The sequence below is a fragment of the Pteropus alecto genome, unplaced genomic scaffold (genome assembly GCF_000325575.1).
Source record: "Pteropus alecto unplaced genomic scaffold, ASM32557v1 scaffold20, whole genome shotgun sequence".
Lineage (NCBI taxonomy): Eukaryota > Metazoa > Chordata > Mammalia > Chiroptera > Pteropodidae > Pteropus > Pteropus alecto.
Genome location: NW_006436298.1, coordinates 35423296 through 35447402, shown reverse-complemented (window position 1 = coordinate 35447402; position 24107 = coordinate 35423296). Strand labels below are relative to the sequence as shown.

At 36.0% G+C, this 24107-nt stretch overlaps 1 non-coding gene across 1 annotated transcript; it reads left to right on the top strand.

Moving 5' to 3' along the window:
- The first annotated feature begins 13840 nt into the window (after positions 1 to 13840).
- On the top strand, positions 13841 to 13959 carry LOC112480686. The gene has a single exon (XR_003046757.1). It is a non-coding gene; the product is annotated as a 5S ribosomal RNA (ribosomal RNA).
- The last annotated feature ends 10148 nt before the right edge of the window (positions 13960 to 24107 follow it).

Genomic DNA, 24107 nt, shown 5'->3' with positions numbered 1-24107 from the left:
ACTCCAGTGGAGGAGAAGGTAAGAAAAGGGACTATTTTAACACAAGAAGAGAAATATGCATAGATTCTGAAAAAGTAATGGGATCTGAGTCTTAAATAATCGATGGAGTTAAGCAGACTCATCAAGGAGAGAGGATTTGGGCATGACCAAAGGTACAGAGGCAAGAAATAACTCAGCATGGCAAGAAACTAAAAAACATTTGATGTTGCTTAAATATGAAGTTGAGAGTAGTAAGTGGCAGAAGAATGCTGGAGAGATGGACAAGGTCAAAATAACGAAGTGACTTTCTTCCATTTTAAGGACGTTAGGCTTTTTTCTGTACATAGTGGTGAGCCACTGATGGGTCTTGAATCAACAAGTGACATGGTCAGATTTCGCATGTTAGATAGATTAAGGAGTAGAGGACAACAAAGACTATGGCTAGAGGCAACAATGCCTGTTGTGAATCTGTTCAATAATCCATGCTAGAACCTGAGGGCTGAAATGCAGGACTGGCAGCTGACAGAACAGAGACTAGGCAAAGATATGTCCAGGAAAGATGAAATTTGGAACTTTTCCAAATTAACCATTTTTTACCTGAGGAAACATTTCAAAATTAGAGAAAGTAAAAAGGAAAGAAGGAGGAGAAGAAAGAAAGAAACCAGTGAGTCTACATAATATGTATCCTAAGGTAATTAAGTTATGCTAGCCTCCCATTTTACCAGATACCCAAGCCCTAGGAATTTTCCTGGCCTCTATCCCATTGCCCTTTTAATCTGGGGTAGATTCAGGTAGCATTGCAGCGAGCACTGGAAGCTTGCTCAGCAACCTCCATTTTTCTCCCTATGAGCACAATGGAGTCAGGTCTCCAGGCCTTAGATTATCAGGCTATTGCTATGCCTCTGTCTCCTACAACTGATGGCCAGGGTCCTAGTCTCTGAGTCCTCAAACAAAAAAGCTGCTTCCTTAACTGCTTCCCAAGATCTTTTCTTGGACCTCAGGCCATCTTCTTCATCTTTACATTTTCTTCCAACCTCCATCCTGATACCTTTCTTCAAAGTAGAACTTCTCAGACTTCCAATCACAGCAGTTCTTCTTCGAGCCCTGACTAACACCTTTTAATTCTGCACTGCTAAAGGATGCATAGCACATACACGGCAGAGAGGTGAGTTGCACTCTTCAGTGGCAGTTGCTTTGTTCACTTACGGTTCTAATCCAGGGTTGCACAAACTACAGCCCACAGGCCAAATCTAGCCCACTATCTATTTTAATTAAGTTTTACTGAAACATAGCCACACTCATTCATTCAGGTATTTTCCCCAGCCGCATATGTGCTATCAGTGGCAGAGTTGAGCAGTTGTCTCAGAGAGTTGAGACCATGTGTTTCAGAACCCTAAAATATTTACTTTATGGCCCTTTACAGAGAAAGTTTGTTGACCCTTTTTGTAAACTACTATCAAGCCTTATTTTCCTCTAATAGTCTCATTTATTTTTCAGCAAATGCCCATAAGCTTAGAGTCTCTGAAACTATCCAGCTCCCTACCATAGCTGATATGTCCCAGCCTTAGTGCCTGTTTCCTATGTGAAGACAGTCTTCAGCTTCAACTCCCCCTGCCTCCATAGTCCACCCTTATGACCATCTAGAATTCTATTAATAAATTCTACAAAATTTCTACAGAAAATTGCTTTTCATATATACTATTAATTTAAAAAATTTGTCCAGCAGCAGAACATGGAGAAGCACTGGGCAGTTAGGCTTCTATGAAATACTGCTGTTCATTTTCTCCTTTCTTCTCTTTCATAAAAGGTTTATCACAGAGCCAAAGACATAGGAGAAGAAGAGGCAAAGTTGAATTGCTTCAATAATCCGTATACCAGAAAATCAATTCATAACAAGTAAAATTTTTCTGAACTAGCTTTCAAAACAAATAAAATGTCTTCGATTTGCCTGTAATATAGTAAGATAATTTGTATCTGTTTTTATTAAACAAGTATTTTGTTAAGAGACAATGTCATTTAATAATTCAGAACAAGGAGTCTAGAGCTATTCTGCCTGGGTCCAAATTCAATCTTTGTCACTCATTTTGCTTACGTCACTTCTTTGTACCTCAGTCTTCTCACCTGTGAAATGGGGATAATACTACTGTCTACTAATAGGCTCTTATGAAGATTATAAGACTTAATATATAGAGAATACTTAGAACAGTATTATAAGATAAACAATATTTGGTATTGTTTTTATTTCTATTTCCTTTATTTTATTTGTCTCTATACTTAGTGTGATATGAGTATTTCCACTTAGAGGAGTATGACTATATTCTGGCTGAATTTTTCCATATCTTCTCATTTCTAGACAAGCCTTTCTTCTGCTGCTTCCTTTCCATCTCACCTGCTCACCAGCCATTCCATCCCCCTCTCCTAACCCTTTCACTTTATTGATCACAACCAAAGTTCCCAGTCTTGGCAATCGACCTCACCAAGAATAGAATCAGGAGAGTGGAGGTGGTGAAGTCAAGACCTCAAAACAGTGGCTATTTGTCCACTTTTCCAGTGCCCACTCTCCTACCCCATGAGGGAAAAAACTGTGTCTTTCTTGTTCATATCTGTGCCAATCCCCTAGAACAATGTTTTATAGAAAGTGTCTATGGATATTTATAGAGGGATGAAATAGGCTTCACAGGGAACAAGAAGCTAGTGAGGAAGAGAAGGGTGAGGAATGAGAACTAAGCCTTCACCAGCAGCTATTCCTCTGACTTCGTGGCCAATGACCAATGTGGAAAATGACTAGACCAAAGGGACATGGCTCACTGAAGGCAACAGCAGGAGTTGAAGGCAGCGGTAAAGCAAAAACCAGAGGATGACTTTCTGGGAAGAATAGCTCAGGGCCAGTGTTGGGTATATTATCATTTTACCAACTCCATGTGTATACACATATATTATGGTACTACTAATTAGATCAGAATCATGGATATTACCTTTAAGTTTAGGAAAATAAACAGTATTTATTCTTAACTTGTGTGAAAATGCTCCTATTCTTCTGAAGAGTGGTAATCATTTATGTTGCTAAGCATTTATTTGCAATTATTAATACAACATAAGCCTATCAAGTACAAATTTGATACCATGCATTCTGCTACAGATGGGGGATCTTAAAAAAAAAATGAATAGCACATTGTTCCTCCTCCTGTTCTAAAGGAATGCCATTTGAAAGATAGAGATATTCAGAATGAGTAATGCAACATGATAAGTGCTAATCAGGTCAAGAACGAAAGGCCATTGGAGAACAGAGGAGAGAATACTTATAGTCTCCTGCAGACATTCATGATGACTTTAGAAATAGGAGCTATTTCAGCTGAACTTTTAAAATGAAATTTGCCAAGCAGTGAATGAGTAACGTGCACATCAGACAGATCTGCAGATTGGGTGAGACAAAGCACATTTTGGAAATGGCAAATAATCCAAGTGCCTAGGATACGGAGAGCATATTGCACAGTAATAAGGGATGAGAAGATGGTTGGGGCCAGATAATAAAGATTTAGTTGGCACATGTACTAAAAGTCATGGAGATCGATGTTTCTTAATTATGTATTTACAGAAAAAAAAAATTATTTTATCATGAATAGATTTTAAACTTATAAGCAACCAAAATTGAATAAAAGTAGAGTTCCAGATTAAAGATTAAATTATGTATTTTTAAAATAAATAGTTTTTATATTGCCAATATTTTAGAGAAAATGGTGGAGTTAAATAGTTCCATTTTTTTTTAATTATTACATTTGGTCAAGGCTCCGCTCTTTGAACTACATATTGGGTTCACTTAAAATGTGTATTTGATGCTTTTTATTTTCCTTAATGCCACTGACAGTTAGAAAAGGCTTATCATATCTTAACATGTTTTTGTTATACTATTTCCAATGAAAATACTGAGTATTTAAATTTCTGGAGAGCAAAGGCTCTTTTATGTAACATATTTCTTCAATTCTAGGTATACTTTCAGTATGCAATTAGTAAATGACTATTTATTGACATTTTAAAAAAGTCATCAAAGATATTTTAAGGAAAGGAATATTGTGCTGAATCCCAGAAAATTCTGCTTGGTGACTTGGGAAAATTCTTGGGTTCCGTTTCTGCGTTAGTGTGCTTTATTCCTCATCCATAGGGGATCCAAATAGTACCTTTCTCTTGTGGTGTTTGTGAGGACTAAATAGGTTAATATATGAGAAGTACTTAAAATATTGCCGGACTAATATTAAGCAGTTTTTAAAAAATACCTCTCATTGTTTTCAAGAGTAAATTTCTTGTTCGTGGCCCTTGTGAAGGCATAGTTGGAAGATCTGCATTTCTCTACCCCTAGATGACATAGCACAGGGCCCAACAGAATATATGCTCTGTCCTGAGTACTGTTCCTGTCAGGATCCAGTGCCAAAGCTGTGCTGGCTACACATACATCAGAGTGTTGAGAGCCCAGTGTGTGTGATGATGAATTATGGGCAGATCCAGCTATTAATCACTCATGCCAAACAAAAGAGAAGGCTGTCTACAAGTTTCTGCAAGGTGAATACTTTCTCCATTACCTAAACTTTCCTCCATTATTTTATGTTGTTTTGCTTCCTTCAGAATTTCCTTCTGGAATACTTTTTGAAAGGAATCTTACTCATCAGATTTGTTATAATTTTTAAAAAACTTCTCCCTCTGTTGTTGTTCATCATGTAGCCATCTCTGAACATCCTGAGCAGTGAAGTCCTAGGGATCGTCAGCAGAGCAAATTGATTTCCTTTATTATATGAAATTTGACCTTTATTTCCCCACATATTATATTTGTATTAGACGTGGTTTTCCATTTTTAAAAACACCAACACAGTAAAAAGAAACTATCGGTCCAATATGCTAAATGCCAGTTCGGAGAATTGACTGCCTAAAGGCTAACTTGGAAATAGCTACCTTTGTTTACCCATTGCACTCCCTCAATTGAGAAATGATCTCATCATATTGTCTATCTAGGTCATAGTCCTGAGAGCAGTTCCCTAAAATGATTAAGCCTTGAAATAATTCTAGTTGGCCTGGAACATTTGCACTGGCCCAGATCAACACCCCGTGGTGCTCCCCTTCTTCTCTTCTCTAGGCAATGAACAGACCACAACACCCAAGCACCACCTACTTATCTTCCAAGGGTTCCTTCCAAGTATCCCCCAAGTCTGGATTTCACAGAACTTAAGCAATTTGTTCTTAAATTAAAATGGGAAGTGAATTTCTTTGACTAGATTCATTACTTGATGGTTATTATAGACTAGGCTTTAATCAACTTTTTATGCAAGAAAAGCTTCAATGTCAACAGATGCAAGGTAAAGTATAAAAAATTGCATATCCCAAGAAATGTAACTAATAAAACTAATCGTGTATGTAGAAATGACCTATGTTGATTTAAAGTACACTTCTAAATACAGTGTCAAACTTTTATACTTATGTGACATAACTGAAATGGATTTGCAACAGACTGTTTTGCTCATTCATTCATTTATTCATTTATTTATTTACTAAATTAATATTTGAGGAAAGCCACTCCGGCAATGACTTCTTTGCTCTCTCCTCTGTATTCTCATGCTCTTTGCAAGTCACTTGTAGCACTATTTATTTTGAATAGGTAACCCCTAAATATCTCTAATTTTAAGGAAATAACGTTCAGAATTGCTTTATGATGCTAAGAAGGTTTATGTGCAATTATGTTTACTGCATTATTTATAGTAAAAATGTAAAACAATCTAAATATTCAGCAATAGAGAAATAGTTAAATAAATGATGTGGCACGTGTGTAAAATCAAATGCCGAAAAGCCATCTCAATGCTCATGTGGAATTTGTAATGATGGCAAAATATTTGTTTTATAATGTTAGTAGAATCATACATAAATGATATGCAAAGTTTTATTCTTATTCCTAATACGATTCAAATTATATTTAAATATTCATGATTAAAATGTGTTGATATGTTAAAACAGTAATAATTTCTGAGTTGGAAAATTAAGAATTTTATCTGTTACTTTCTTTTTATATGTTGGTATAATAAGCATATATAACTTTTATAGTCACAAAACGAAAACTGCAGAGGTATTTGGAATTTTGGAATTCTTATTTTCTTTCTTTCTTCCTTCCTTTCTTTCTTTTTGTAAGTCCATTATGTACAACATACATTGTTGCCTCTATAAAGGAATCAGAAGAAAAATAAAATAACAAACTGGTTCTCACAGAGCTCACAATGTAATGGGGGATACTAAAGAGACAAATATAACAAAAAAAATAGCAACACAAAAGACAATTAAAATAGAAACTGAGAAATTGTTTACTATAGGCTACCACCACTGAAAGAGTTAAGAAATGTGAATTTAGTGGAAACTCAGGAGGAAGAAATAGTGAGTGCAGGCAGACATAGATGAATTTGAATTGGTGGAACAAAGGGAGTTGATAAGACAAATATATGAAGTCAGTTCATATTTTGCCTTTTGTTTTTGGATAGAGAGGGGTTTATATTGCATAGTCAAGTTTCAATTAGAAAAACAGAAACCATCCTATTTATTTAAAACAGAAAAGCATATAATACAGGAAATTAGGATCTTACAAACCATAGAAAGATCTGGACAGAGTCAAAAACTCATGTCTAGAGGTTAGGAACCTGCAGAAACAACACTTCATACTTCCTCCACACACCTGTGGCAGGTAAACAGCAAATCACCAAACTCATCTCTGTGAAGCCCATAGTCTCCAGGAAGAGTAAGAATAAAATGGCTTCTGCCTCTTTTCTTCTCTCCAAATCTTGCAGGTCTACTAAGCACAAGGTCAATCTATCCAAAACATTGGAGAAAAGTAGTCTAGAAAATGTAGTTCTCAGTCTTGAAGCCTCTGCCATTCAGAATAAAGCAGAAAACAGCATAAAAATGAATGCTGAGTACCTTCCTCCCTCCCCAGATATTTAACACAGATAGTTACAATAAGCCTTGAAAGCCAAGATGAAGAATTTAGTCTAAAAAGAAAAGAAAAAACAAAAAAGAAAAGAAAGAATAGGATTCCTTAAGCAGATGAGAAACTACTGTGTTGGAAAAGTGAGAGTTGGTTAAGAAAATTTATCTTACTGTGGCAAGTATATTCTGAGTTGCTTCACTAACACAGAGTACCATACAAAACACCAACAACCTCAGGAAATGAAGGGAAATCAGGAATGGAGTCAAAACTGAGTGGGGTCAGAGTTAAGGGCTATGTGCTTAAATCTCACTATGGGTCTGGAACTGCTTTACCTGAACCACGTGGCCACCTTGACCCTTTTGACAAGTCAATTTGCTCAAACAATGGTTCAACAAAAGAAGTATGAAATCCAGCTGGTTTTAAACTATTGTTATGGTTACAAAACAGAGACCCAACTTACAGCTTCTACAGTCAAGTCTGGTTAAATGAGAAATGTCATATTCATACACACTAGTCCTCTACAATGATGTTTTCACTCAAATACTTTTTTCATATAATCACATTTCGGATTTTCAACATTCCTCCCTAAGTGGTTTAGAAAAATTATATTTTAGATCTCTAATGCATTATGAATATAATGATTTTTACATAAATTCCCGCTTGCTGTAAGATAATTTCTTTTTAGGAACAAGAAAATTTCAAATGGCAAAAAAAAAAAAAAAAGAAAGAAAGAAAGAAATCATTAAACTCTCCTCACTTGTGAGTATGGGTAGAGCGAGGAAATTCTTTTTAAGGGCGAAAGTCATAAAGGATTTTCAACAATTTACCCTACCCTCCTACTATCCTGTCTTTACAACCTACTGGTCTGTAAATTCTTTGGATGCAGATAGTGTGCTTTATGTTTCCCATTGCTACTGACCTTAGACACTTACCTACAGCTCTCCTTCAATGAATAAACCTATTCTAATAGCCTCCATATCACTGCTACTATATCACAAGTCTGCACTGAGACTTGAAATGATGGAAGTTTATTAGCCTAGGATTTAGTGTTAAAGGTTATTCGATAGCAGCATTAAAGAAGAAAGATGTGGATGAGAAAGAGGAGGGAGGGAGGGAAGGAGGGAAGGAGGGTTTGGTTGTGTGTACACTCATACGTAGCCTACCAAAATTATCACTATGAGTGACACCACAAAGCACTACCAAAAAAAAAAAAAGTTGTTTGCAGATTCTTAGATCTCCAATAAAGGGAACAAACTTTTAAAATAAAGCTTCTTGCCAACTTTCGGTTTTTGTTTATAAAATTGAGGGAAGGAAGGAAGGAAGGAAGGAAGGAAGGAAGGAAGGAAGGAAGTGTGATATAAAACTTTTACCAAAGGCTTGAACAATAACGTACCCAAAGGAATTATAACAAGAGCTGAGAAGGGTAGGGCAAAATGGCGTCATATATGGTCTGGACTAGACTCCATTTAAAGAGATCTGTGTTTAATATGCCCATACTTGGCAAGCAAGGCTGAGACTATGGAACATTTGTAGGTAGGCTCCTAAAGTATGTTTCTGAAGATGTTCTGAACCATGACAAATATCGACTGGAGGTAAATAGAAAAGTCTATATAAAAAGTCATGATAAATGAGTAGTGTTCTCTGTGACCTATAATTTCCTAAATTGATTGAATTTTATAAAAATGTTCACATTATTATCATTAATACATATCTTATGATCTTATCTACTCAGCTCAGCTACCAGAAACGACGAGTAAAGCGGGCACTTCTACTTTGGGAGAAATCTTTTCAAGTTAATTTTCCTTGGATCATCTTTCAACATAAATTTGTCCCTTGTGGAGAAATTCAGTACAATGTACGCAGGCCCATAAAATAAGAAAGCCTATTTCCATCAAGGAGGTGGGGCACTGCATATTTATGTACAATGCCCCATGTAAATCAGCAACCACAAAACTAAAGGCATTAAAAACTACAGGTCTTTCTACAGAATACTATGGTTGGAGAATTTTTATGTGAAGAAAAGTCAAAGTTGAAACTCAAATTTTTCTGTGTGGCTGCAATGCTTTTGCCTTAATAAAGATCTGGGGACTGAAAGAATTGCCATCAATTCACAACATATTTTTATTTCCAAAATTACATTTCTCTTATAAATATCCCTAGAAAATAACCTTAAGAATCCAATAAACTCTGAATCACTTTACTAGTGACCTTATTTCTGGGTGAATGTCCTCATCGGTATCCTGGAGAAAAAATTGAAATTTGTAATCTTTTGTAGAGCCATGCAGATGAAACCTGTGATTTAGAAACGAGAGTTTTGAGAGGCTTTCTAAACTGGGAACGGTGCTTCTAATGTCCAGGATCCTATAAAATGCTTACCTGTACGCTCTTGTTACTCCGTTCCTTTTTGGTCACCTCCACAGGCTAAAAAGAATTTTTGTGGTAATACTATAATTAAACAGTAGGTTTTAGGTTTAAATGTGCCAGGAGGGGTTTTTTATCTCCCTTTCTCTGTCCCTCCCCTCCCCAACTTTTCCCCATGAGCAGCCGCCTTGCAAAACCCACCTTTATTGTCCATTCAGTTTGTATTTTTATCTGATTGGGAATGACATACCTGCAGAGGCTTTGCTTTTTATCCTCTCCTATATTTCAAAGCTTGTTTCTCCCTCGGTCCTGACACCAGCAATCCTTTGTGGTTTTTCTTGGCCCTCAAAGGCTTAATGGTCCAGCACAGAACCTGAATCTTTGGAAATGTATTCCAACCGCCTCTCACAGCAGCTTCCAAGAAGTTCAGGGAGCAGCCACTCAGAAGAGTAAAAGTGGCGCCTGTGGCTAAATGTTCCAGGGAGGTTTTCGTCTTTACAATCAAATGAATATATTAAAAGATTGCTTTCAAACCTGCAGCACTCACCCAGATAGCTTAGGGAGGTTTCTAGCTTCGCTGGGGATAAGAAGATGAAACTGAGTTTAAAAGTTAATTAGTTAGCTCTCTTCCTGGATATTTGGTGGTCCCTTCCCTGGGGAAGAGGAGAAGGGAAGAGCATGATTGGGGCAGAGAACACTTGCCTGAATCTCACTATTTGGAAGTCAGGTAATATTAAATGCCTAGTTGCCTCACAGGAACAGAGGCATAACTGCAATAAATGCAGTTAAGCAATTGTGATTAAAGGAGGCATCCTATTACTCTCATTAAGGCTCTCATTTGACACTTTTTTAAAATTCTGAATGAATTAAACTAGTATTTTAAATCCTTGGAGGTTAATATTTTGCTCATTTCTTTATCATGGATTATCTCTTAGGGAAGCCCTGACATGAGAGGGAAGGAGAGAGAGTTAGCGGAGAGAGAAAACTAACATTTACATGTGCCCGCAACTACGCTAAACATTTTACAAATATTAGCTTATTAATCCTTGACAATACTGTGTGGAGTATTATTATTCTTTTCATTTTATGTATGAGGAAACTGAGGTACAAGAAGGTAAATAACTTGCCCAAGACAGCATAGCTGGTTGGTGGCAGAGCTGTGATTCCAACCCAGGAAATCTGACCTCAGAATCTGAGCTAGACTTTTGACAGTAATATTAGGACACTATTTCTAAGTCCCGCTGAGGCTAAACACACATGCATGTGCACGCGCGCCTCCCAGATCTCAATTGCTTAACGCCACAGAAGTGAGCTTCTTAATTTTGCTGTGTCCAATGCAGGCTGCAAGAGAAGCTCTGCTCCTTGTACTCTCGGGGACTCAGGCTAATGGAGGCTTCATATCAACATGTGTTTCCATGAAAACCACGCCTGTGGGCAGGGAAGGTATTGAGTCACATCTGGCTCTAAAATTTACACATATCACTCCCATGCACATTGCATAAGTCAGTGTAAGTCATATGGCCAAATCCAATGTGAAGAGAACTGAGAAGTGCAATTCTACTGTTTTCTAAAGTAGGAGTAGGGGGTTAACCAGCTATATTGAACGAACACTACTACTAACTACCATCGCACCTTTTTGGGACCCACCTAGGTCCTTTATCTCAACAGTTCTTCTCTATATCTTTTTTCTCTTTAACTGGGAAATTATTTTTAAATCTCCAGGGGAAAGCCCACTTTCCTTAAACTTTTGTTTCTCTCATGCGTATTTGTTGAGAATATTCTCGTCTGTTACCCAAGAATGTTTGAACATATAATCCAGAAAGAGATTTAAAATCGATGAGCTTTTTGCTCTGCATTTCTTCTTATAACGTGTATAGGCCATTATTTGCTTGAAAAGGAGGAGAAACATAAGTTAACATTTCAAAAATATTACTCTGTCACGCTGTTAACAGATGGTAATAAAATTTTAGAGTTCAGAGGTTGGTGCAAAAATTTCTTTACTTTTCCAGTCTGATCACCTTTCAGTTCATTAACTTCAATCTTAGCTAGGAATTTATGAATCTCTGCTGCCTAGTCTTTCTCCCTCTCCAATCTTCATGTGCACTTTCTGCTTCCGCTAGCATCACCACCAGAATCTGAGCTCTTAACATTCAGTTCTGAGGAGCAACGGCAGGCCCTTCAGCTCCTCTGCATCACTGACAGACTCCTTAGCAACTTTACAGTGAAATTTTCTATGGTGGAATATAAAACATTTGTCATGTTCATAGTGATGGTTTTCTTCAGAATGTCCTTACGCTTTTATATATACTATTATATTCTCTTCCTCCATATGACTAAGAGACCCCTCCCAGAAGGGATAAGAGAATAATAAGCCTGCATCCTACCACTGTTGTATGAAAATATTTGGCATGTCCCAGGTACACAATAAATCGTCTCCCAACACCCAGTGTTGGTCTCATCCTTCTAACACTATAATCTTTCTGACTCATGAATTAAGTAAATAAAATGTGGGCATTGTCTAACTCTAACATCTAAGTAGTATTGCCTAGGTCAGTAGTTTTTAAATATAACAATTCCTTTCAAAATAAAAATATAGTAGAAAAAAGATATCCAGATGGCAAATAAGCATATGAAAAGATGCTCCACATCATGGCTGGATAGCCATGGAATTTCAAATTAAAACAACAAGGAGATACCACTACACACCTATTGAAATGGCCAAAACCCAAAACACTGACAGCACCAAATGCTGGTGAGGATGTAGAGCAAAAGAAACTCTCACGCATCCCTGATGGAAATGTAAAACAGCATAGCCACTTTGGAAGACAGTTTGGCAGCTTTTAAGAAAACTAAACATACTCTTACCATAAGATCTAGTAATTGCTCTCTTTGGTATTTCCAAAGGAATGAAAATTTATGTCCACAGAAAAACCTGCATACAGATGTTTATAGCAGCTTTATTCATAATTTCCAAAACTTGGAAGCAATCAAGATGTCTTTCAGTAGGTGGAGGGATAAATAAACTGTGTTGTATCCAGGCAATGGAATATTATTCAGTGCTAAAAAGAAATGAGCTATCCAGCCATGAAAACACATGGAAGAAACATAAATGCATTTTACTAAGTGAAAAAAAAAAAAAACAATATGGAGAATATCTCATGATTTATATCAAGTTCAAGTGCAGGTCTTTGGATGTAACGACTCTTAATCTGGAAACCTATGAACTAAAAATATAAGATATCTGATTCCTACACATCCAAATTACAAAGTAAATACAATCTTCATATGGTATTGACAATGTTCCAACTCCCAGCATCCAATTAACTCAAAGTCCAGAATGTTATTCTTGTCATAATTTATGGAGTAGTACCAAAATGAAATAAGGCAGAGTTCCATAAGTCTATTAGTTGCTTTTATCCTACTTTGGTTTGCTATGTGATTGACAGAAATAAGTATATTTAATAATGCCCGGCCATTTCTATTAGAAATGCAATGGGCTATAAACTAAAGGGGTAACTGATTAGCAACAACCACTTGCTTTGAGGCCTAAAAATCGAAGACTTCCATGGACAACTATTTAAGACCATGAGAGCCAGTACAGAGGATGCTCTTGGCACTAAGCTAGAGAGGAAAAATAAAACATTCAAAAATTGACACGGATCTATATTTTTAGAGAGTAGTGTTTGTAAAGGCTTTGTTAGACTTCCAAAACCCAGTTTTAACATATATATTCAGATATATACATTTTTAAGAGAACAAAAAAGATATAGCACAATAATTCCATGGTACAGTTGTTATGTTTAACAGATGTGCTGCTATTTAATGTTAAGTGTGGGTTTATTAATCCTTTTCAGTTACAAGCAGAACTAATCTATCCTCAATAATTTGGGGCAAGTGATTATGTAACAGAGTCAATAATTTCTGTTAAATTTTCTGGATATCAACCTGGAATTTATTATCTTGAAAAGCTGAAAGCCAGGAGAATTTTCTTGAAACCCAGCACCACAGTACTGCAGAAGAGAGAAAACAGGTCATTCTTCTATGCAGTCATTCATTCTGTGATTCATGTCTTAGACTGAAAGACAGTGAGTCTCCTTGGTTCCAGAATTATAAGAAACTCTGCTAATGAGAACAAAATATCTTAGAATTATACAAAGAACTGACGATCTTGGAACAGGAACAATTAAAATAATGGTAAAAAATAAAATAAAATAAAATAACCCACCTCTGGTCTTAAAAAAAAAAACCCAGGCAAACCAACAAAAATATATCTCAAAAACATGTTGAATAAAAAATATATCTCAAAAACATGTTGAATAAAAAATAAAGAAAAAGATATACCATGTGATATCCTTAATTTTTAAAACATACAGATCTATCAACCCTTTATGAATATATCCATATGGAAATATATATGTGTGTGTATATATATATATATAAAATATATAAATATGTATATCTATACATATACACACACCAGATTCAGCATGATGGTTATCTCTGAGGGACAAGCAGAGTATTTCAGAAGAGCATTAAGAAATGGCTTCAATCTATGGCCATGCCACCCTGAACGTGCCCGATCTCGTCTGATCTTGGAAGCTAAGCAGGGTCGGGCCTGGTTAGTACTTGGATGGGAGACCACTTAGGAATACCAGGTGCTGTAGGTGTCTAAAAAAAAATATTAAGAAAAGAAATGGCTTCAACTGAATCTCTAACATTTTATTTGGTGTGTATGATGGATGTTTGCAATATTATTCTTTATACTCTTCTATATGCTCTCTATATTTCATAAGTTAAAAAATTTATAGAAATTCAGAATGCTTTCCAAACAATATGCCAACACTGATATAAGAATCTGGCAATGGATACAGAACAGCATAGGACCTAAAAGAAAAGTTCACAAAAAGGAACAAAACAAGAATGATGGGGGTAAAAAAGAATAAGAATGAAAAGAAAGTGAATTCCATTAGCCTCACCCTCTATAGGTTTCATCAATTCCTAAGAGTCTAGGCCCATGCTCACCCAACAATCAGAGCACAAAACAAGAGCATATGTACAATTATTTTTTTTACTATTTCATTACTCATTCTGGATTGTTTTACCCTTATTCAGCACTTAGTCTAATTTTCTGGCATGGCAGGGTGACTCAGACCTTCAACCCAGAGGATCAGAGTCCTCAGGTGCTTTACCTTTGTTGGGTTATTGTTGTCACAAATTGTAATGTATGATTATCATTGATTTTAAAGGTATCACAGGATGACTTGGTGAATTCCCTTATTTTAGACATATTTTTTTTTTCTGTCCTCATTTGTGTAGCAATAACCCTGGATCCTTACTGGAAAACAATGATAAAACTCATTGAAATTAATGATCTCCCAACAGTATGATAATTCCTTTTTTTTTTACTATTTCAATAGCACAAGGAGCCAAAATTATCCAAGTGGAGTCATAGCTTCAGGCTCATTGGATTTCTTACTATATTCCCTGGTCCAAGCATTAGTTCACCAGCCCTGAGACTGAGAACTTTTAATCGAATAGATACTAAGATTGCATGGCGACAAAAACATATTCCATAAGTGGGTTGCTCAAAGAGATAGTGAGAGAGCCAATCCTACTTCTACACTTATTTCTCAAGTTCATGTTGTTCACTTATTTCCAAATTCATGTTGTTTACATAGCACAAAATATTGATTATTAGTTCAGTGTATAAACTGCATCCTTGAGAACAGATCTTGTATCTTGTGAAGTGTGATGTTCAAGCTTTTAATAAGCCACTCTATTATCCTATTAGACAAAGTTTTATTCCACATCATGGAAAAGTGGACAAGTCAATGGTAGTGGATCACAAAGGAGGACATGTATCCAGTCATACCTTTTTTATAAGAAAAAGTTTCCTGTGGTGTGTGGCAATGTTACGCAAATCTGATGTTGGTAAATCGGCATTCAAAGCCCTCAAAGGACAATGTTGGTAGAGTCATGAACCAAAGGACTGGAGCTAGATAACAGCACTGAAAAAGAATATGTAAACAGGAAGGACATTGGGAAAAAGTCAGAAGCCTGGGGTTCACTAATACTTAAAGAATGAGGAAGAGCATAAATGGTCACAGACAGAGGAGTACAGCCGTGAGAAGATGGTGTTATCAACACCGAGCATGTAGAGCAGGTGAGCATGTACAAGAGTAGCCTGTAAGCTGCACATTGGGAAATGTTCACTGGATTCGGCAATTAGATGGTGGATCACAGTCTTCAAGAGTAGTTCCCAAAACATGGCAGGTTGAAAGCAAATCACGAGAGTTGAGTAGCGAAAGATAAATGAAGGAATAAAATACAGTTAATAGAGAAAGAGGAATAGGAACAGAGGAAGAGAAATTTACTGGAGATGAGAGTTGAGAAACTATACAGTGTTGGATTGGAGACAATGTCAAAGTAGGGTAGTTTGAAAATGGGAGACACTTCAGTTTCTTAAAAGGAGGAAAATGAGACAGTGCAGAAGATAAATTGATGATTTAGGAGAGAGATATGTTTATAAATGGAATCATGTCTGTACAAATGGACAGGAGAGTGATTTAAGAGAACAGATGAAGAAGTAAGATGAAAGCAAAAAAGGCACCTTATTTTTAAGAACTGGAAAGAAATCTGTCAGATAGGTGTAAGTATGAATAAGCCTCCCAGTAAGGTGGCAAAGGTTATTCGAAAGGGAGTGTATACGAGTCTTTTGAAGTTATGAAAGGCATTTAAAAGTCACCAGTCCATTACCAGAATGGGATAAAAATGAGATCAAGGAAAAAATTAAAAGATACCTTGAGACAAATGATAAGGAAAACACAAAATGACCCAAAATCTATGGGACATAGCATAAACAGTCCCAAGAGGAAAATTCATAGCAACACAGGCCTACCTCAAAAAAACAAGAAAAATTTCGTATAAACAATTAAACTTTATATCTAAAGGAACCAGAAAAAAAAAAAAGTCAAAGCTAGTGGAAGGAAGGAAATAATAAAGATCGGAGTGGACAAAAATAGTGGAAGGAAGGAAATAATAAATATCAGAGTGGAAAAAAAATTAAATAGAATCTAAAAAACAATACAAAAATCAATGAAATTAAGAGCAGGTTTGTTGAAAAGATAAACAAAATTGATAAACCTTAAACCAAACTCATCAAGAAAAAAAGAGAGAAGGCCTAAATAAATAAAAACAGAAATAAAAAGAAGTGACTACTGACACTGCGGAAATACAAAGGATTATAAGAAAATATTATGAACAATTATATTCCAACAAATTGTAGTATCTGGAAGAAATGGATGCATTCCTAAAAATATACAATCTTCTATGGCTGAATCAGGAAGAAACAGAAAATCTGAACCAACTGATTACCTACAAAATCAAATCAGTAATCAAAATCTCCCCACAAACAAAAGTCCATGACTGAATGGTTTCACAGGTGAGTTTTACCAAACGTTCAAAGAAAAATTAACACCTATTGTTCTCAAACTATTCCAAAAAATTCAAGAGGACTGAAGGCTCCTAAGATTATTTTACAAAGCCACCATTACCCTGATTCCAAAACCAAAGACATTACAAAAAAAAAAAAAAATTATAGTCCAAAGTCCCTGATAAACATAAATGCAAAAATTCTCAACAAAATATTAGCAAATGAATTTAGCAATACATTAAAAAGATCATACACCATATTCAAGTGGTATTTAATTCCAGGATGAAAGGTTAGTTCAATATCCACAAATCAATTAACATAACACATCACATAAACAAAATGAAAGATAAAATCATATGATCATATCAATAAATGTAGAAAAAGCATATGAGAAAATTCAGCATTTATTTATGATAAAAACTGTCATCAAAGTGAGAATGGAGGGAACATTGGAAAGGAAGAAGTAAAACTGCCATTATTTGCAGATGACACGATACTATATAGAGAAAACCCTAAAGAGTCCACCAAAAAACTATTAGAACTGATAAATAAATTCAATAGCAGAATACAAAACTAATATTCAGAGATCAGAGGCATTTTTATACACCAATAATAAACTATCAGAAAGAGAAATTAAGAACATAATCAGTGTTAATTCCATCCTTGGAATAAATTTAACCAAGGAGATAAAAGACCTGTACCTGAAAAATTATAAGACACTGAAGAAAGAAGTGGAAGAAAATACAAATAAATGGAATCATACACCACACTCATGGATAAGAAGAATTAAGATTTTTAAACCGTCCAGACTATACCTAAAGCAATCCATAGATGCAATGCAATTCCTATCAAAATAGCAATAACGGTTTTCACAGAACAAAAAATCCTAGAATTTATATAGAACCATAAAAGACCCCAAGTAGCTGTGGCAATCTTGAGAAAGAAGAACAAAGTTGGAGGCAGTTTGATACCTGATATCAAACTATACTTCAAGGCTATGGTAGTCAAAATAACACAGTACTGGCATAAAAACTGACGCATAGATCAATGGAACAGAATAGAGAAATAAACCCACGCCTATATGTTCAATTAATCTATGACAAAGGAGGCAAGAATATACAATGGGGTTAAAATAGTCTATTCAATAAATGGTGTTGGGAAAACTGAACAGATACATTAAAAAAAATGCAACTGGACCACCTTCTTATCATATACAAGAATAAACTCACAATAAATTAAAGACTTAAATGAAATGTAAGACCTGAAAACATAAAACTCCTCGAAGAAAACATAGGCAGTAAACTCTCTGGCATTGCTCTTAGTAATATTTTTTCTGATATATCTCCTCAGACAAAGGAAGCAAAACAAAAATTAAATAAATGGGGCTACATAAAACTAAAAAGTCTTTGCACAGCAAAGAAAACCATCAACAAAACAAAAAGACAACCCCTAAATGTAAGAAGATATTGAATGATATATTCATTAAGGGGTTAATATCCAAAATTTATAACGAACTTATACAATGCAACACCAAAAAAATAATAAGCCACTTAAAAAGTGGGCATTTCTCCAAAGAGGACATACAGATGGCCTGTAGCCATATAAAAAGATGTTCAGTGTCACTAATCAGAGGTAAGCAAATTAAAACCACAATGAGATATCGCCTTACACCTGTCAGAATGGCCATTGTCAATACATCAACAAATAGCAAGTGTTGGTGAAGATGTGGAGAAAAGGGAGCTCTCATGCACTGTTGGTAGGATGGCAAATGGGTGCAGCCACTATGGAAAACAGCACAAAGATTCCTCAAAAAATTAAAAATAGAACTACCTTATGATCCAGCTATTCCACTTCTGGATATTATCCAAAGAATTCCAAAACTAATTTGAAAAGACAAATGCACCCCTGAGTTTACTGCAGCATTATTTATAATAGCCAATATTTGAAAGCAACCTAATTTCCCTTCAATAGATGACTGGATAAAGAAGTAGTACATATATTCACTGGAATATTATTTAGCCATTAAAAAAATAAAATCTTACCATTTGCAACAATATGGATGGACCTAAAGGGTATTAAGCTAAGTGAAGTTAGTCAGACAAAGAAAGACAAATACAATATGATCTCACTTATATGTGTATCTAAAGAACAAACTAAATGAACAAACAAAACAGAAACAAACTGAGATAGAGACAAACTGATTGTTGCTAGATAAGAGCGAGGTTAAAGGCTGGGTGAAAAAGGTGATGGGGTTAAGAAGTAAAAATTGGTAGTTACTAAAGAGTCACAGGCATGTAAAGTACAGCATCATAGAGAATATAGTTAATAATATTGCAATAACTGTATATAGTGTCAAGTGGGTACTAGAGTAAGTGGGGGAATCACTTTGCAGATTATATACATGTCTAACCACTCCACTATATACCTGAAACTAATATGAAATAATACTGAATGTCAATTGTAATTAAATTTTTTTTAATTTTTAAATTTTAAATAAAAAATAAGTCATCAATCCCAAAATAATGCTTTGCATGACAAAATTATATTTCTTTGAGATGATAATCATAGTATCTCAGCTACACTAAATCCAATACATTTAGAAAATGTTTGTATATAAAAATACTCACAAAATAAGTCTCATGGATAAAATTAATGTTGTCACTTAAAACTCTATGTAGGAACATAACACATGATTTTCTAAGTATATCTTTCCCAAAGGGACCTACTTTGATATAAAATAAAGAGTTGGATCATGGTGAGTCATATAGTCTACATGTTATAAGATTGCTCTCACAAAATAATATTCTTTCTCTGGTTCAATACTATATTAGAAAGGAGGGCATGTTGTCAGTGCCAAAAAGCACTGTAGTACATGTTAGTGGGGTATGCATGTGCGGAAGAAAGACAACAGGTGGAACGAAGCCATTTTCGTTTCTTATTGCAGAGAGATGCCAGCTACCATCTCAGCCATCGCTGCAGAAATACATTCTCCTTTAACTCTTAAAAGACCCAACCGAACTCCTTCTCCTTCTTTAACTTCCTTTTTCTTTAGATCAGATACCTGGTTACATCCCATTCTTTAGATTTTTTCCTCTAAGCCCTCTTATAGAGGATAGAGGCTTTCTTGTTTGCCTACAAAAGTTAAATAACTTTGTCTATCAATGCAGAAGACATACATATTAAACTATATGCAATAAAGGGCAATGCAAAAGAAGTTATAATGGTTATTTCTTTGTATAGGCAACTAGAATCTTTAGTTAGTAAAAATACCAGTGCCCCCATCCCTTTACTCAGAGTGATTGTTTGACAGGTAGCATTAGTAAACCAGGCTATTTACTGACCTGATTACGATTTTGAGCCCATCAATTATAATGTTATTTCCGTTACTCAGACAGATTGTGTATGATGGGGAAAATGTTAGTGGCTAATGTAAAACTAATACGCTGGCAGGTTAAATATTTGGTTCTTCAGGGAAATTCCTCCTGTTGTTATGATGGCCTATAACACTCAACAATTTAGTTGGGGATTTGAGGAGGTTCTCCTAACTTAATAAGAATGATACATTGTTGTTCAAGTCACATACTTAGTGCAAGCCTGAACGCTTGAGGTTTTCTAGAACACAATTTCATACCACTTTCTGTAGCTCCACATACTCCAAAATAGGAATTAATTCATACCAGAAACAGCAACAGCTTCCTACAATTCACTATTTTGAAGTAATCAGGTATGAAGCAAGTCTCCTGTCCAAGAGTTAATGCCTTATTGCCCTGCCTGCCATGGAGAACTATGAGTCTGGGATATGGTACCCTAACCAACAGGGAATACATGAACAGACATTTAGCAGAAATAATGACTTAACAATGCCTGCCTCATTTCCCTGTGCCTGGTGGTACCCTTATAAATTCCATTTAGAAAGGATTCGGCAGCTTGTAAGATATAGAATTTGAATTCTAAAATGTCTAAAGATGAGCAAATGCCACTTTTTTCTCCTCTGGAGCATTTCTAACCACATTTTGTTGTTACTGTAGCCTCAATACTGTGTAAGATAAACCTATTTGGAACTCTAAAAATAGCATCTTCCAAGTTACTTCTCTGCCTTGTGAAGTTCCCAAAGAAAATCTATTGAATGACTTGCAGCTCATTACAACCAATCTTCACAAATGGCAGGACTGATTTTTTTTTAATCCTGGAAGATGCCAGATTGACAGTGGGGTCTTTGATTTGGGATTATGACTATGATAAAAGAGAGACTAATGTGGCAGTGAGTCTGCCAGCCTCTGCCTTCCACAAAGCATTGGAAAGCACATTTCTCAATTTGAGCTGAGAAGAGTAACGTCTGCATTCAATACCTGGCTACCTTCCTGGAAGCCAAACAGACTTGCCAATTGTGATAATTAGGGCAGAGCCAACCTCTCTGCCACCTGGGCAGCAATGCCTCTAATGGTTTAACCAAAAACTAGAAGGAAGTCATCGTTCTATAGTGCTTCTTACATGTCACCATTTATAAAACTGAACAATTCTATATATCCTATTCTGGTTCTGTTATGTTGTGGGTCATTTTTAGAAATAAAATACGAGGGCATCAAATAAGGGGAAAAAGACCTTGTTTCCTTCCCTATCTCATCTATCAAGTCTTAGACCATTCCTAAAACAGACAAGTGTCATATTAAATCCACTGTTCACTGTTCATTCTTTTTGCCACTCACAGGAACTAGAAAACTGTTAATTGCATAGTATGTTCCAAAACAGTTATGGCCTGAAACAAAATTTCTTAGAGAATGAGGGAATGTTCTATCAGAGTTTATGGTGTGATGGCTAATTATTTTTCAGGGATGGTTTTAAGAATGGCCCTGCTACTAACACCATTAAAACTGGATGTGATATCGACTTCTAGTAGAAGAAAACAGTACTCTTGAAACATACACTTGAGAAAATCAAGAAATCCCAGTTCAAGCCAGTTCAAAAAACTGATATTCTCTTACTGATAGAAATGCAACTTCTCAGAGCATGAGAATGTCTCCAACAGAGCTTCTGTCCTAGCTCATCAAGGCTCTATCTTTACACACACTGGATATGCTGAGCTACGTCTTCAGGCACCTTGGATAGGGCACGTTCTCCCTACTCCTCACCCCACTAGTTTAAAATAAAAAAAGAAAGCAAATAAACACAATGCCTTCTTCACCCCCTTGACTGGTGATTAAATTTTCCTTCATAGAACATCAGCATCTCATTTACTAATTAAAAGTAGACCTCTACCTTTACAAAGTAGACCTCAAAACCTTACTCAAAACCTCAAAACTGAGAACCAGTTTTAATAAGCCAGAGGCACAAGGGTAACTGTTTTGGAAGGATAGATGCCACAGTGTGGGGGAAAATGAGAAATAAACAGAAAGTTAAAGGGCATTTAAGACAGAGTTTGAGCATCTCACAAGTAACCCAGGGTCAGCTTTAACTCTCAGACTGACTTGTTGGAGGAATGCTTGGAGCCTCAGTATTACAATCAGAAACCAGATCTCATCGTTACTGTATTTAGCTGTAAAACTTGAAGCAAATTATCTAATGTCTTTAAGCTTCGTTTTCCTCTTTTATAGAATGCATGTCAGCTACCTGGCCTTTAATGGGGATTTCAGTAAATGATACCCACTATAGATACACGACTGTGTCAGCATCCCACAGTAGGGACCCGCAGAGATACTCAGGTGAGAGACATTGACAAAGAGCGATGATGTTGATTATTCATTAGAAATAGCATCGAAAACACGTGGAAAGAGAGATTTTTCCTAAAATTCCTTTAAAATTTTTTAACAGTTATTAAAATGTTAAATTGTTAAAACGTTCTACTGTTTCAAACAGTCATTATGGCAAGGGAGGTGTGTAGCCCGGGCATCCAGTACAGGGGTATAAGATAGGTCGCTGTGCTCCTGGGCAGATTGACTAAAGCAGAATTAACCATCCCCTCAGTTTAACTAAACTTTAGTTGGGCTTCTTCCTGACTCTGGCCCCTGACCTCTCTTTTCTTAGAGCATTTATTTTAGAAAACTTGTCATTACAAGTCCTTTCTCTACTCCTTTGATATCTAGATAAATAGCCTCCCAGTCTCTTGTCAGTTTCACAGCCCAGGAAATATTTTTCTCAAGGACCTAGGAATCATTTTTGAAATGTAAACATCAGAGGAGTAGTGTCCCTATCTTCCAGTCTCTGTGAAGAATAGGAGTCTGACTTCCATGGATGTCAATTAGCAAACACAGGTGGCTTAATCCCAGGAAAAAAATTGCAAACTCAGGAATAACTAAATGTGCTTGACAAATTCCATTGATCAACCTCCCGACTAACATCCTCCAGTACTTTTCCACTAGTTCACCCCCAGGGCTTAAAACCCTATGCCTTTTGTTTCAGGGAAGTATCCAAACTTGCTCTGGGCTCTCTGCCCTACTGCTAGCAATAGTATTGAAATAAAATCAACTTCTGTCTGCTCATCTTGTCCGGTGCCATTTTTTTCTTTAACAAGCTCCACTCTCATTTTAGAGCCTCCCTCTCTCTAGTCTAGCACAGTTTCCAAAACCTCCGAAAGGTAATGAATTGCAGGATGATGAAACTTGCAACAGAGGTAAGCAAGATTCAGGGAAGTCTATTTATACTTGCAGCCCTCTAAGGTCTGCTACAGAATATCTATCTACCCTCACATATCTTTCTCTCCTGACTACCTCAGAAGTAAATTGGTGTAGCAAAGTGTGATGGTAATGGCCCCATATTTGTTCATGCTTCTTGAATGCCTGGTCTTTTGCAGTGTGACTTTGCCACCTTTCCTATAAACAGATGAAGTCTTTTTCTTCAACACTTAGTCTTGAGCTTGATCTTATATTTTGCTTTTGCTGATGGGACATTAGCCAACATACCAGAAGCACAAATTTCAAAAGTGTGCATTGCGGCTTGCCCTTACTTGCTGTTACATGGACCCCACTGCCTCTAAATAATGAAGAGCCACATAAAAAGATCCCAGCCCTCACAGCTTCTCCAGCTGAGTTTCCAAATACTTGAGTGAGGCTGACCTAGCCCCAGCTAATCTATCACAGTCCAGAACATCTAGCCAGCCCACAGACTCATGCTAAATGATAAATAATTATTGTTTTAAGCATCTGAGTTGCATTTTTTTTAATATAGCAAAAAGCTAATACCATCAGGATGTTGCATCTATAAGAAAGCATGAATGAGTTCCTAGCCCAGAGAAATGATGAGAAATTAACTAGAGAAAGAGGGACATCCAAGAAAACATTCCTTCATCATCATGAGTCTCAAACCTGAAATGTTAGCTGGGATTTAAAAGAAGTTTTTTTAAAAGATAATTCAGAACCTCATAGAAAATCAAACTCTCTGTAGGACTAA